This window comes from Rhinopithecus roxellana, chromosome 19 (genome assembly GCF_007565055.1).
Source record: "Rhinopithecus roxellana isolate Shanxi Qingling chromosome 19, ASM756505v1, whole genome shotgun sequence".
Lineage (NCBI taxonomy): Eukaryota > Metazoa > Chordata > Mammalia > Primates > Cercopithecidae > Rhinopithecus > Rhinopithecus roxellana.
In genome coordinates, this window is record NC_044567.1 from 43,827,727 (window position 1) to 43,837,870 (window position 10,144).

Sequence of the window (10,144 nt, forward strand, 5' to 3'; positions counted from 1 at the left end):
TGTGTGAATGATTTTGATGGAAGCAAGAAAAGAAATGTGTTCAATTGAATCCTACAAAACCCTAAGTGGTAGATATTATTTATCTGTTTAACAAATGAAGGGATAAACTTCATTTATTCCTTCTTTAGTTTCTTCATTAATGGCCTTGAAATCCTAGGCTCGACTGATCCTCCCACCTCAGCCTCACGAGTTGCTCGGACTACAGGCTCTCACCACCATGACAGGCTAATTATTATTATTATTTTTATTTTTTGTAGAGACAAAGTCACCCTATGTTGCTCAGGCTGGTCTTGAACTCCTGGCCTCAAGTGATCCTCCTACCTTAGCCTCCCACAGTGTTGGGATTATAGGTGTGAGCCAGTGTGCCTGGGCATATATCTTGGTTACTGTGCACCTAGCATACATACACATGCACATGACAGTAGTCTTTGCTCCAATCATTTGCTGAGAAGGAGTGCTTAAGAGGTACATTTTTTGACATTTGCATATTTGAAACTGTCTCTATTCAACTTAAACTTGACTGGTAATTTGCCTAAGACTAGAATCCTGGATGGGAGATAAACTTCCCTCAAAGTTTTGAATGTATGTTTGTTAGCGAAAGTATAGGCTAAGCTCTGTAACAAACCTCCCCCAAATACAGTGACTTAAACATCTTATTAATAGTTTCTATATTGGCCAGGCATGGTGGCTCATGCCTGTAATCCCAGCACTCTGGGAGGCCGGGGCGGGTAGATCACGAAGTCAGGAGTTCAAGATCAGCCTGGCCAACATGGTGAAACCCCATCTCTACAAAAAATACAAAAATTAGCCAGGCACGGTGGCAGGCCCCTGTAATCCCAGCTACTCGGGGAGGCTGAGGCAGGAGAATCGTTTGAACCCGGGAGGCGGAGGTTGCAGTGAGCTGAGATGGTGCCACTGTACTCCAGCCTGGGCGACAGAAAGAGACTCAGTTAAACAAAACAAAACAAAACAAAACAAAAAAAAAACCTTTTTTTTTTGAGACGGAGTCTCACTCTGTGGCCTGGACTGGAGTGCAGTGGCCGGATCTCAGCTCACTGCAAGCTCCGCCTTCCTGGTTCACGCCATTCTCCTGCCTCAGCCTCCCAAGTAGCTGGGACTACAGGTGCCTGCCACCTCGCCCGGCTAGTTTTTTGTATTTTTTAGTAGAGACGGGGTTTCACCCTGTTCGCGAGGATGGTCTCGATCTCCTGACCTCGTGATCCGCCCGTCTCGGCCTCCCAAAGTGCTGGGATTACAGGCTTGAGCCACCGCGCCCGGCCAAAAAAAACTTCTTATATTGTCATTGTCTCTTCTAATCTCCATCTCTCTCTCTCTCTCTTTTTTTTTTTTTTTACCACTTTCTTGGAGATTTCCACCTCTTCTATTGAATTAAAACATTTTTTTGCTGTTGAACCTTTTCTGTCTTGTTCTTTGTTGCTTTCAGAAAACATCCTGCTCTTGTTTCAATGATGCTAATCTTCTCTAGTATTTCTGAACATAGTAAATATAGTTTAAAAAATCTGTTTCTTCATTATTCGTGTTCTCTCTGAGTCCCTCTTTTCAAATATCTGTTGATCCTTGACTTTTTTTGTTTTTTGTTTTTGAGACTGACTCTGTCGCCAGGCTGGAGTGCAATGGCATGATCTTGGCTCACTGCACTCTGCCCCCTAAGTTCAAGCAATTCTCCTGCCCCAGCCCCCTAGTAGCTGGGATTACAGGCATGCGCCACCACACCCAGCTAATTTTGTATTTTTAGTAGAGACGGGGTTTCACCATGTTGGCCAGGCTGGTCTCGAAGTCTCGAGCTTCTGACCTCAAATAATCCACTCACCTCAGCCTCCCAAAGTGCTGGGATTACAGGCATGAGCCACTGTGCCCAGCCCCTGGTCCTTGACTTTATTGAAGAGCGAGGCACCAAAAAAGATAATCAGGACTGTTTGTGGGTTTTTTCCGTGTGATGAACAGAGATATCTGGTCAATTGATAATGGATAGGGTTCCTCCCACAGTCAGTATTTGTAGGTCTTTTCTATTGGGATGCTTGGTTTCTTCAGAGATCAACCTTCTAATTTCCTGTTTGGGGTGTAGATGCCCAACCGTCAGCATTATTGGCAGTATCTGAAGAGGACTGGGGAGTCGCCATTCAGTGTGTTGCTTTTGTTACATTTTCTTTTGTTCCATGGGGCACATTTGCCTGATGTCCCTAGTCCAGCATTCCTCTGCTCTGTCAGATGATAAACTTCCAGTCTTCTGCAGGAGGGGAGGGAGAATTGCTCCACTGAATGGATGATAAAGGAATATGAGGCTCATTTGCTTTTTATATATACTTTTTTTTTTTTGAGATGAAGTCTCGCTCTTGTCTCCCTGTCTGGAGTGCAATGGCACGATCTCTGCTCACTACAACCTCTGACTCTCGGGTTCAAGCAATTCTCCTGCCTCCACCTCCTGAGTAGCTGGGATTACAGGTGCGTACCACCACGCCCAGCTAATGTTTTGTATTTTAAGTAGAGACGGGGTTTCACCATGTTGGCCAGGCTGGTCTCAAACTCCTGACCTCAGGCGATCCACCCGCCTCGGCCTCCCAAAGTGCTGGGATTACAGGCGTGAGCCACTGTGCCTGGCCTTTATATAGACTTTCAATCAATTCTACTGTGTTCAGCCTCATGTGTACCCCTAGCTTCAGGAGTTACTGGTACAGTAGCCCCCCTTATCTAGTGGGGAGAACTTTCAACTTCCAAGATCCCCGGTGGATACCTGAAACCATAGACATAGCAAACCTATAGATACAGTCAGCCCTCTTTGTCCATGGGGGCAGAACCCATAGATCCAACCCACCGTGTATCGAAAATGTGAGAAAAAATTTGCATCTGCACTGAACACAATTCAAAATTTTTTAATTTTTCCTGTCATTATTTCCTAAGCAATATAGTATTACAACTATTTATATAGCGTTTATATTCTATTAGGTATTATAAGTAATCTAGAGATGGTTTAAAGTGTATGGGATGATGTGCATAAGTTAAATGCAAATACTGCACCATTTTACGTAGCATTTGAGGATTGAGCATCCAAGGATTTTGGTATAAGAGAGGGGGGACTTGTCTTAGACTATGGGAGGTCCTGGAACAATCTTCCCATGGATACTGAGGGATACTATACTATGTTTTTTCCTATATGGTACATACATCTCTATGATAAGGCTTAATATATAAATTAGGCCTAGTAAGAGATTAAGAACATTAGGAATAAACAAATATAAATGCAAATTAAAATAAAGAAAAAACTATTTAAAAAATTAACTGGGCGTGGTGGTGGGTGCCTGTAATCCCAGCTACCTGGGAGGCTGAGGCTAGAGAATCGCTTGAACCTGGGAGGTGGAGGTTGCAGTGAGCTGAGATCGTGCCCTTGCATTCCAGCCTGGGTGACAGAGCGAGACTCCATCTCTAAATAAATAAATAAATAAATAAATAAATAAATAAATAAGAAAAATGTGAAAAAAGAGAGGAACAACAATAACTAATACAAAATAGAACAGTTATAACAATCTACTATAATAAAAGTTAGGTGAATGTGGCCTTTCTCAAAATATCTGACTGTGCTGTACTCCACCTATTTTTGGGCTGTGGCTGACTGCAGGAAACAGAAACCAGGGAAAGCAAAACCACAGTAAGGGGGAACGACTGTACTGCCCTTCCTGAGTCTTTCTCAGGGTTTGTGCTTATTGCTTCTTCTGCATACTGCAGGCATTTGACTTTTAACTTTCCCTGGTCTGAGAATTGATGACCCCTTGTTTATCTGCTTTCAGCTTCCAAAATGTAGATGCCATTTCTTTTTTCTTTTCTTTTTTTTTTTTGAGACGGAGTTTTGCTCTTGTTGCCCAGGCTGGAGTGCAATGGCATGATCTTGGCTCACTGCAACCTCCGCCTCCTGGGTTCAAGCCATTCTCCTGCTTCAGCTTCCCGAGTAGCTGGGATTACAGGCACGCGCCACCACACCTGGCTAATGTATTTTCAATAGAGACAGGATTTCTCCATGTTGGTCAGGCTGGTCTCGAACCCCTGAGCTCAGGTGATCCGCCTCCCAAAGTGCTGAGATTACAGGTGTGAGCCACCACGCCCAGTCAGATGCCATCTCTTATATACTCATGTATCCTTTGCAATTCTTTTTGTATTGGTAGGCCTTCCTTTTTAACCCATCAACTGGCATTTTCATGGGAAGGGAGGGGAGTGAAGAAGGGAGCATTGGTTCAGTCCTTCACAATTAACTGCAATACATTATTTCTTTAAAGAGTGCCTTCCGCCCATTTTTGTAGTCTCTCCTTTTTGAACTGTTCGAAGCTGACTAGAACTTCTGGACCTGTTCTCCATGTTTTTTTTTTTTTTGAGACGGAGTCTCGCTCTGTCACCCAGGCTGGAGTGCAGTGGCCAGATCTCAGCTCACCGCAAGCTCCGCCTCCCGGGCTCACGCCATTCTCCTGCCTCAGCCTCCCGAGTAGCTGGGACTACAGGCGTCCGCCACCTCGCCCGGCTAGTTTTTTTGTATTTTTAGTAGAGACAGGGTTTCACCGTGTTAGCCAGGATGGTTTTCTCCATGTTTTTTAATGTTTCTTCCTCACATTACAAAGCCTTATTTCTATGTGTTGCACTTTCAGAGAACTGCTTAGCTGAGTCCTCCAATTCACAAGTTGGCTCTTCAGCTCCATCCATCCTGCCACTGAGTTTTAATTTCAACTGTTGTGATTTTTTAGTTTGAAGATCACTCATTGCTTCATTTAGTAACTTCCAGTTCTTGTTTCATGATTGTACTACCTACACTTACCTTTTGGAAGATATTCATTATACTTATTTTAAAGTCATATCCTGATACCTTATTAATTTTATTGGGTGTAAGTTCCTCCAATTTTCTGAGTTTGTTTCTCTCTTATAGTGTTAGGAACTTCTCAACGGTTTGGTGAGTCTTTTTTGGAGCACAGCTGTTTATAGTTGATGTTATTTACTAGACTGCTGTCTTCGCTTTCACAGCTCGGTTGGGGAGAGGGTGCTGCCACTGCTATCAGGGTTGCACCTTGTATTTATTTTCTTTTAAAAAAAAATTAAATTAAATCATTTGAGTTCTGGGATACATGTGCAGGATGTGCAGGTTTGTTACATGGATAAATGTGTGCCATGTCAGAATGGTGATTATTTAAAAGTTAAGAACAAATGCTGGTGAGGTTACGGAGAAATAGGAATGCTTTTACACTGTTGGTGGGAATGTAAATTAATTAAACCATTGTGGGAGACAGTGTGGTGATTCCTCAAAGATTTAGAACGCGAAGTACCATTGGACCCAGCAATCCCATTACTGGGTATATTCCCAAATAGAAAGGATTTATATTCCCAAAGGAATATAAATCACTCTGCTAAAGATACATACACACTTATGTTCATTGCAGCACTATTCACAATAGCAAAGACATGGGGTCAACCCAAATGCCCATCCATGACAGACTGGATAGAGAAAATGTGGTACTTATACACCATGCAGCCATAAAAAGGAACAAGATCATGTCCTTTGCAGGGACACGGATGAAGCTATTGAAAATACAACTGTTTTTGGCCGGGCACGGTGGCTCACGCCTGTAATCCCAGCACTTTGGGAGGCCGAGACAGGTGGATCACGAGGTCAGGAGATCGAGACCATCCTGACTAATACGGTGAAACCCCGTCTCTACCAAAAATACAAAAAAATTAGCCGGGCGCTGTGGTGGGCGCCTGTAGTCCCAGCTACTCGGGAGGCTGAGGCAGGAGAATGGCGTGAACCCGGGAGGCGGAGCTTGCAGTGAGTGGAGATCGCGCCACTGCACTCCAGCCTGGGCGACAGAGCAAGACTCCGTCTCAAAAAAAAAAAAAAAAAAAAAAAAAAAAGAAAATACAACTGTTTTCCTCAGCAAACTAATGCAAGAAGAGAAAACCAACCACCACATGTTCTCACTTACAAGTGGGAGCTCAACAATAGGAACACATGGACACAGGGAGGGGAGCAACACACACTGGGGCCTGTCAGGAGAGGGCAGAGGGTAGGGGGAGAGCATTAGGAAAAAGAGCAAATGCATTGCTTGGCGTAATACATAATACCTAGGCGATGGGATGCTAGGTATTTATTTTCTTTCTCTTTCTTTTTTTTTTTTTGAGATGGAGTCTCCCTCTGTTGCCCAGGCTGGAGTGCAGTGGCACGATCTCGGCTCACTGCAAGCTCTGTCTCCTGGGTTCATGCCATTCTCCTGCCTCAGCCTCCTGAGTAGCTGGGACTACAGGTGCCCACCACCTCGCCCAGCTAGTTTTTTGTATTTTTCAGTAGAGACGGGGTGTCATCGTGTTAGCCAGAATGGTCTCGATCTCCTGACCTCGTGATCCACCTTCCTCGGCCTCCCAAAGTGCTGGGATTACAGGCATGAGCCACGGCGCCCGGCTGATAGGTATTTATTTTCACTGAAAGCTGGGAGTGGGTGGGCTGGGCTGCTCACGAGGTGTATGGGAGGCGTGTGTGCTGGGTGTGATGGCTCCACACTCCCTGTGGAGTGCTTCCTGTGGCTACCATGCCTCAGGGCACGCTCTTTGCGTCCTCCTGAAGGAGAAGTCTCCTGTGTATTCCTGTGTGTTCCTGCAGGTACTCTAGGCTACCGTTCCCCCTTTCCATCTAGTCTAGTATTAATGCAGGGCAGGTTCTTGGCTTTGCTCAGGAAAGAATTCAAGAGCAAAAGCCAGTGCTGGAAGAAAGCAGCTTTACTGAGGAGGCGGCCGTGTCACAGCTCTGTGACTGCTCCCGGGGAGCAGGGCTGCACCGGAGCCTGTCAGAGAGGACAGCCCAGGGTGGTGTGAAGCCATATTTTTTTTTTTTTATTTTTATTTTTTTATTTTTTTTAATTTATTTATTTATTTTTTTTTTTGAGACGGAGTCTCGCTCTGTCGCCCAGGCTGGAGTGCAGTGGCTGGATCTCAGCTCACTGCAAGCTCCGCCTCCCGGGTTCACGCCATTCTCCTGCCTCAGCCTCCCGAGTAGCTACAGGGGACTACAGGCGCCCGCCGCCTTGCCCGGCTAATTTTTTGTATTTTTTAGTAGAGACGGGGTTTCACCCTGTTAGCCAGGATGGTCTCGATCTCCTGACCTCGTGATCCGCCCTCCTCGGCCTCCCAAAGTGCTGGGATTACAGGCGCGAGCCACCGCGCCCGGCCTGTGAAGCCATATTTATGCCCACTTTTAGTGACATTCTAATGAAGGGGCAGCTTATTCAGGAATAGCTAGGAAACGGGCAGGAGCTTCTGCGTGTTGCTTCGCAATGGTACATCGTCATGGTGCTGATAGGACCGTCTTATGGTGATGGGCAGTGAGGTTCTTTCAGCGCCTCTTCTGGTTTCGGTCAGTTTTGTTTTGTCTTTTTTTTTTTTTTTTTTTGAAGTGGAGTCTGGCTCTGTCCCTCAGACTGGAGTGCAGTGGTGCGATCTTGGCTCACTGCAACCTCCGCCTCGGATTCAAGCGATTTTCCTGCCTCAGCCTCCCGAGTAGCTGGGATTACAGGCATGCACCACCACACCTGGCTCATTTTTGTAATTTTAGTAGAGACGGAGTTTCACTATATTGGCCAGGCTGGTCTCAAATTCCTGACCTCAGGTGATCCGCCCACCTCGGCCTCCCAAAGTGCTGGGATTACAGGCGTGAGCCACTGTGCCCCGTCTTCAGTCAGTTTTCAATCTGGTCTGGAGATGAGTCCCACCTGCCTCCTACCTCAGTATGATTTCTGCCTTTAGCATATTCTCTCTCCCCAGTCCAACAAGCATTTCTGGTTTTGGGGCATAATTATTAATTTATTTATAATATGCTTCTATTCTTTCTGTGGTTAGAATTTGGTGTAGAAGGGTAGACTGCAGTATCTATCAGTTCATCATCTTATAACCAGCATTGGATATTTTGTTCTTCTTCTTCTCTCTTATTTTTTTTGAGACAGGGTCTCACTCTGTCACCTAGGCTGGAGTGTGGTGATGTGATCATAGCTCATTGCAACCTCGATCTCCTGGCCCCAAGTGATCTTTCTGGCTTAGCCTCCCAAGTAGCTGAAATCATAGGCAGGCATCACCACACTCAGCTAATTTTCTTACTTTTGTAGAGACAGGGTCAACCTATGTTACCCAGGCTGGTCTCCAACTCCTGGACTCAAGGGATCCTTCCGCCTCAGCCTCCCAAAGTGCTGGGATTACAGGCATGAGCCACTGCACCTGGCCAGATATTTTATTTTATATCGAATCCCCTTGTGTTGGTGACGAAAAAGATTTATTTTAAAACAGTTTTGTCATTCTCAAATTATGAATCAAAGAAGCAAAAAGTAGTTTAACTCATATATCCTGTTTCACCAGTTTGTTACAAAATTAGGTTACACTCCTTTTAATATTTAAACAATTCTATGCCTCCACCCTGACTTCTAGATTATGTTCTTTTCCCTTCTCCAGGTTCCTTCTTCCATGATGTTCGCTAACAGTTCTACAGTACTCACTTTGGGCCAGACATTTTTCTAAGTGCTTTTTACGTATAATAACTCATAACAACTCCAGACTCCTTAGAGAGGCTTGTTAAGTTTTATGGGTTATTATCTTTGGAAGAACAAAGCCTGAAAACCTGCTCAGTCAGCCAGAGATTCCTGTTCTCTTTGGCTGTTGTTGCTTTTACTCACATATGATATTTCTGGTGAATCTCAGGGTGTCCTACTATTTTTCTGCTAGTCTACTGCTAGGAGAGTAGGTCCTCATTGAACGCTGGTCGATGAGAGTATCACATCTTCTTGGACAGTGATTGGTTCAGAGATGGACATATGGTCCACGATGGGCTAATCAGAGCTAAAGAGGCTTTTTCTGGGGCTTTGATGGAAATAGAATGAAATCTTTGTGTTTCCATGGTGGCTGCCAAGCTGATCGACTATAGGCCTGTCGGCTCCAGTGACCCTCTTGGAGAATGCCTATCAGAGAATAAAGCCAACTTACAGGAAAGCAAATCGAAGTCATGGAGAGGGAGCAAGAGAGTGAGCCTGAGTCCTGATGATATTCTTTTTTTTTTTTTTTTTTTTTGAGACGAAGTCTCGCTCTGTCGCCCAGGCTGGAGTGCAGTGGCCGGATCTCAGCTCACTGCAAGCTCCGCCTCCCGGGTTTACGCCATTCTCCTGCCTCAGCCTCCTGAGTAGCTGGGACTACAGGCGCCCGCCACCGCGCCCGGCTAGTTTTTTGTATTTTTTAGTAGAGACGGGGTTTCACCGTGTTAGCCAGGATGGTCTCGAACTCCTGACCTCGTGATCCACCCGTCTCGGCCTCCCAAAGTGCTGGGATTACAGGCTTGAGCCACCGCGCCCGGCGATGATATTCTTTGAACCCCTTGATCCAACCATGCCTGAGGTCAGACTAACCCTGACCTTTTATATTATAGGAACCAATAAATTCCTTTTATTTTTATAGTTTCCTTTCTGTTTCCCTCCAACTTACGTGAGACAAGAATGCCTATTTTATTTTATTTTTGCATTTTTTATTTTTTTGAGACGGAGTTTCACTCTTGTTGCCCAGGCTGGAGTGCAGTGGTGCAATCTTGGCTCACTGCAACCTCTGCCTCCCCAGTTCAGGTGATTCCCCTGCCTCAGCCTTCTGAGTAGCTGGGATTATAGGCATGCACCCGCATGCCCAGCTAATTTTGTATTTTTAGTAGAGACAGGGTTTCGCCATGTTGGCCAGGCTGGTCTCGAACTCCTGACCTCAGGTGATCCGCCCACCTCGGCCTCCCAAACTGCTGGGATTACAGGTGTGAGCCACTGCCGGCCTAAGAATGCCTATTTTAAAAAGCCACTTTGAATTCACTTTCTGTTACATGTGGACAAAAAGAGTCCTGAGTAATGCCAGAGGTGAAGCAGAGGTGCGGTCTCTAGGCTGGAGCACCTGGGCAGCTGTAGACTGGGGCTACAAAACTAACAATGTAGCAGCCTGTAAGTGGCATTCTTCCTGGCAGTCCAGGATTTGTGCAAGTGAGTTTGCACGTGGAGTGAATTTCTTGCTATTCTCATACCTGCCTCCTTTTTTTCTTTGAGACAGAGTTATGCTTTTGTTGCCCACGCTGGAGTGCAATGGTGGGATCTCG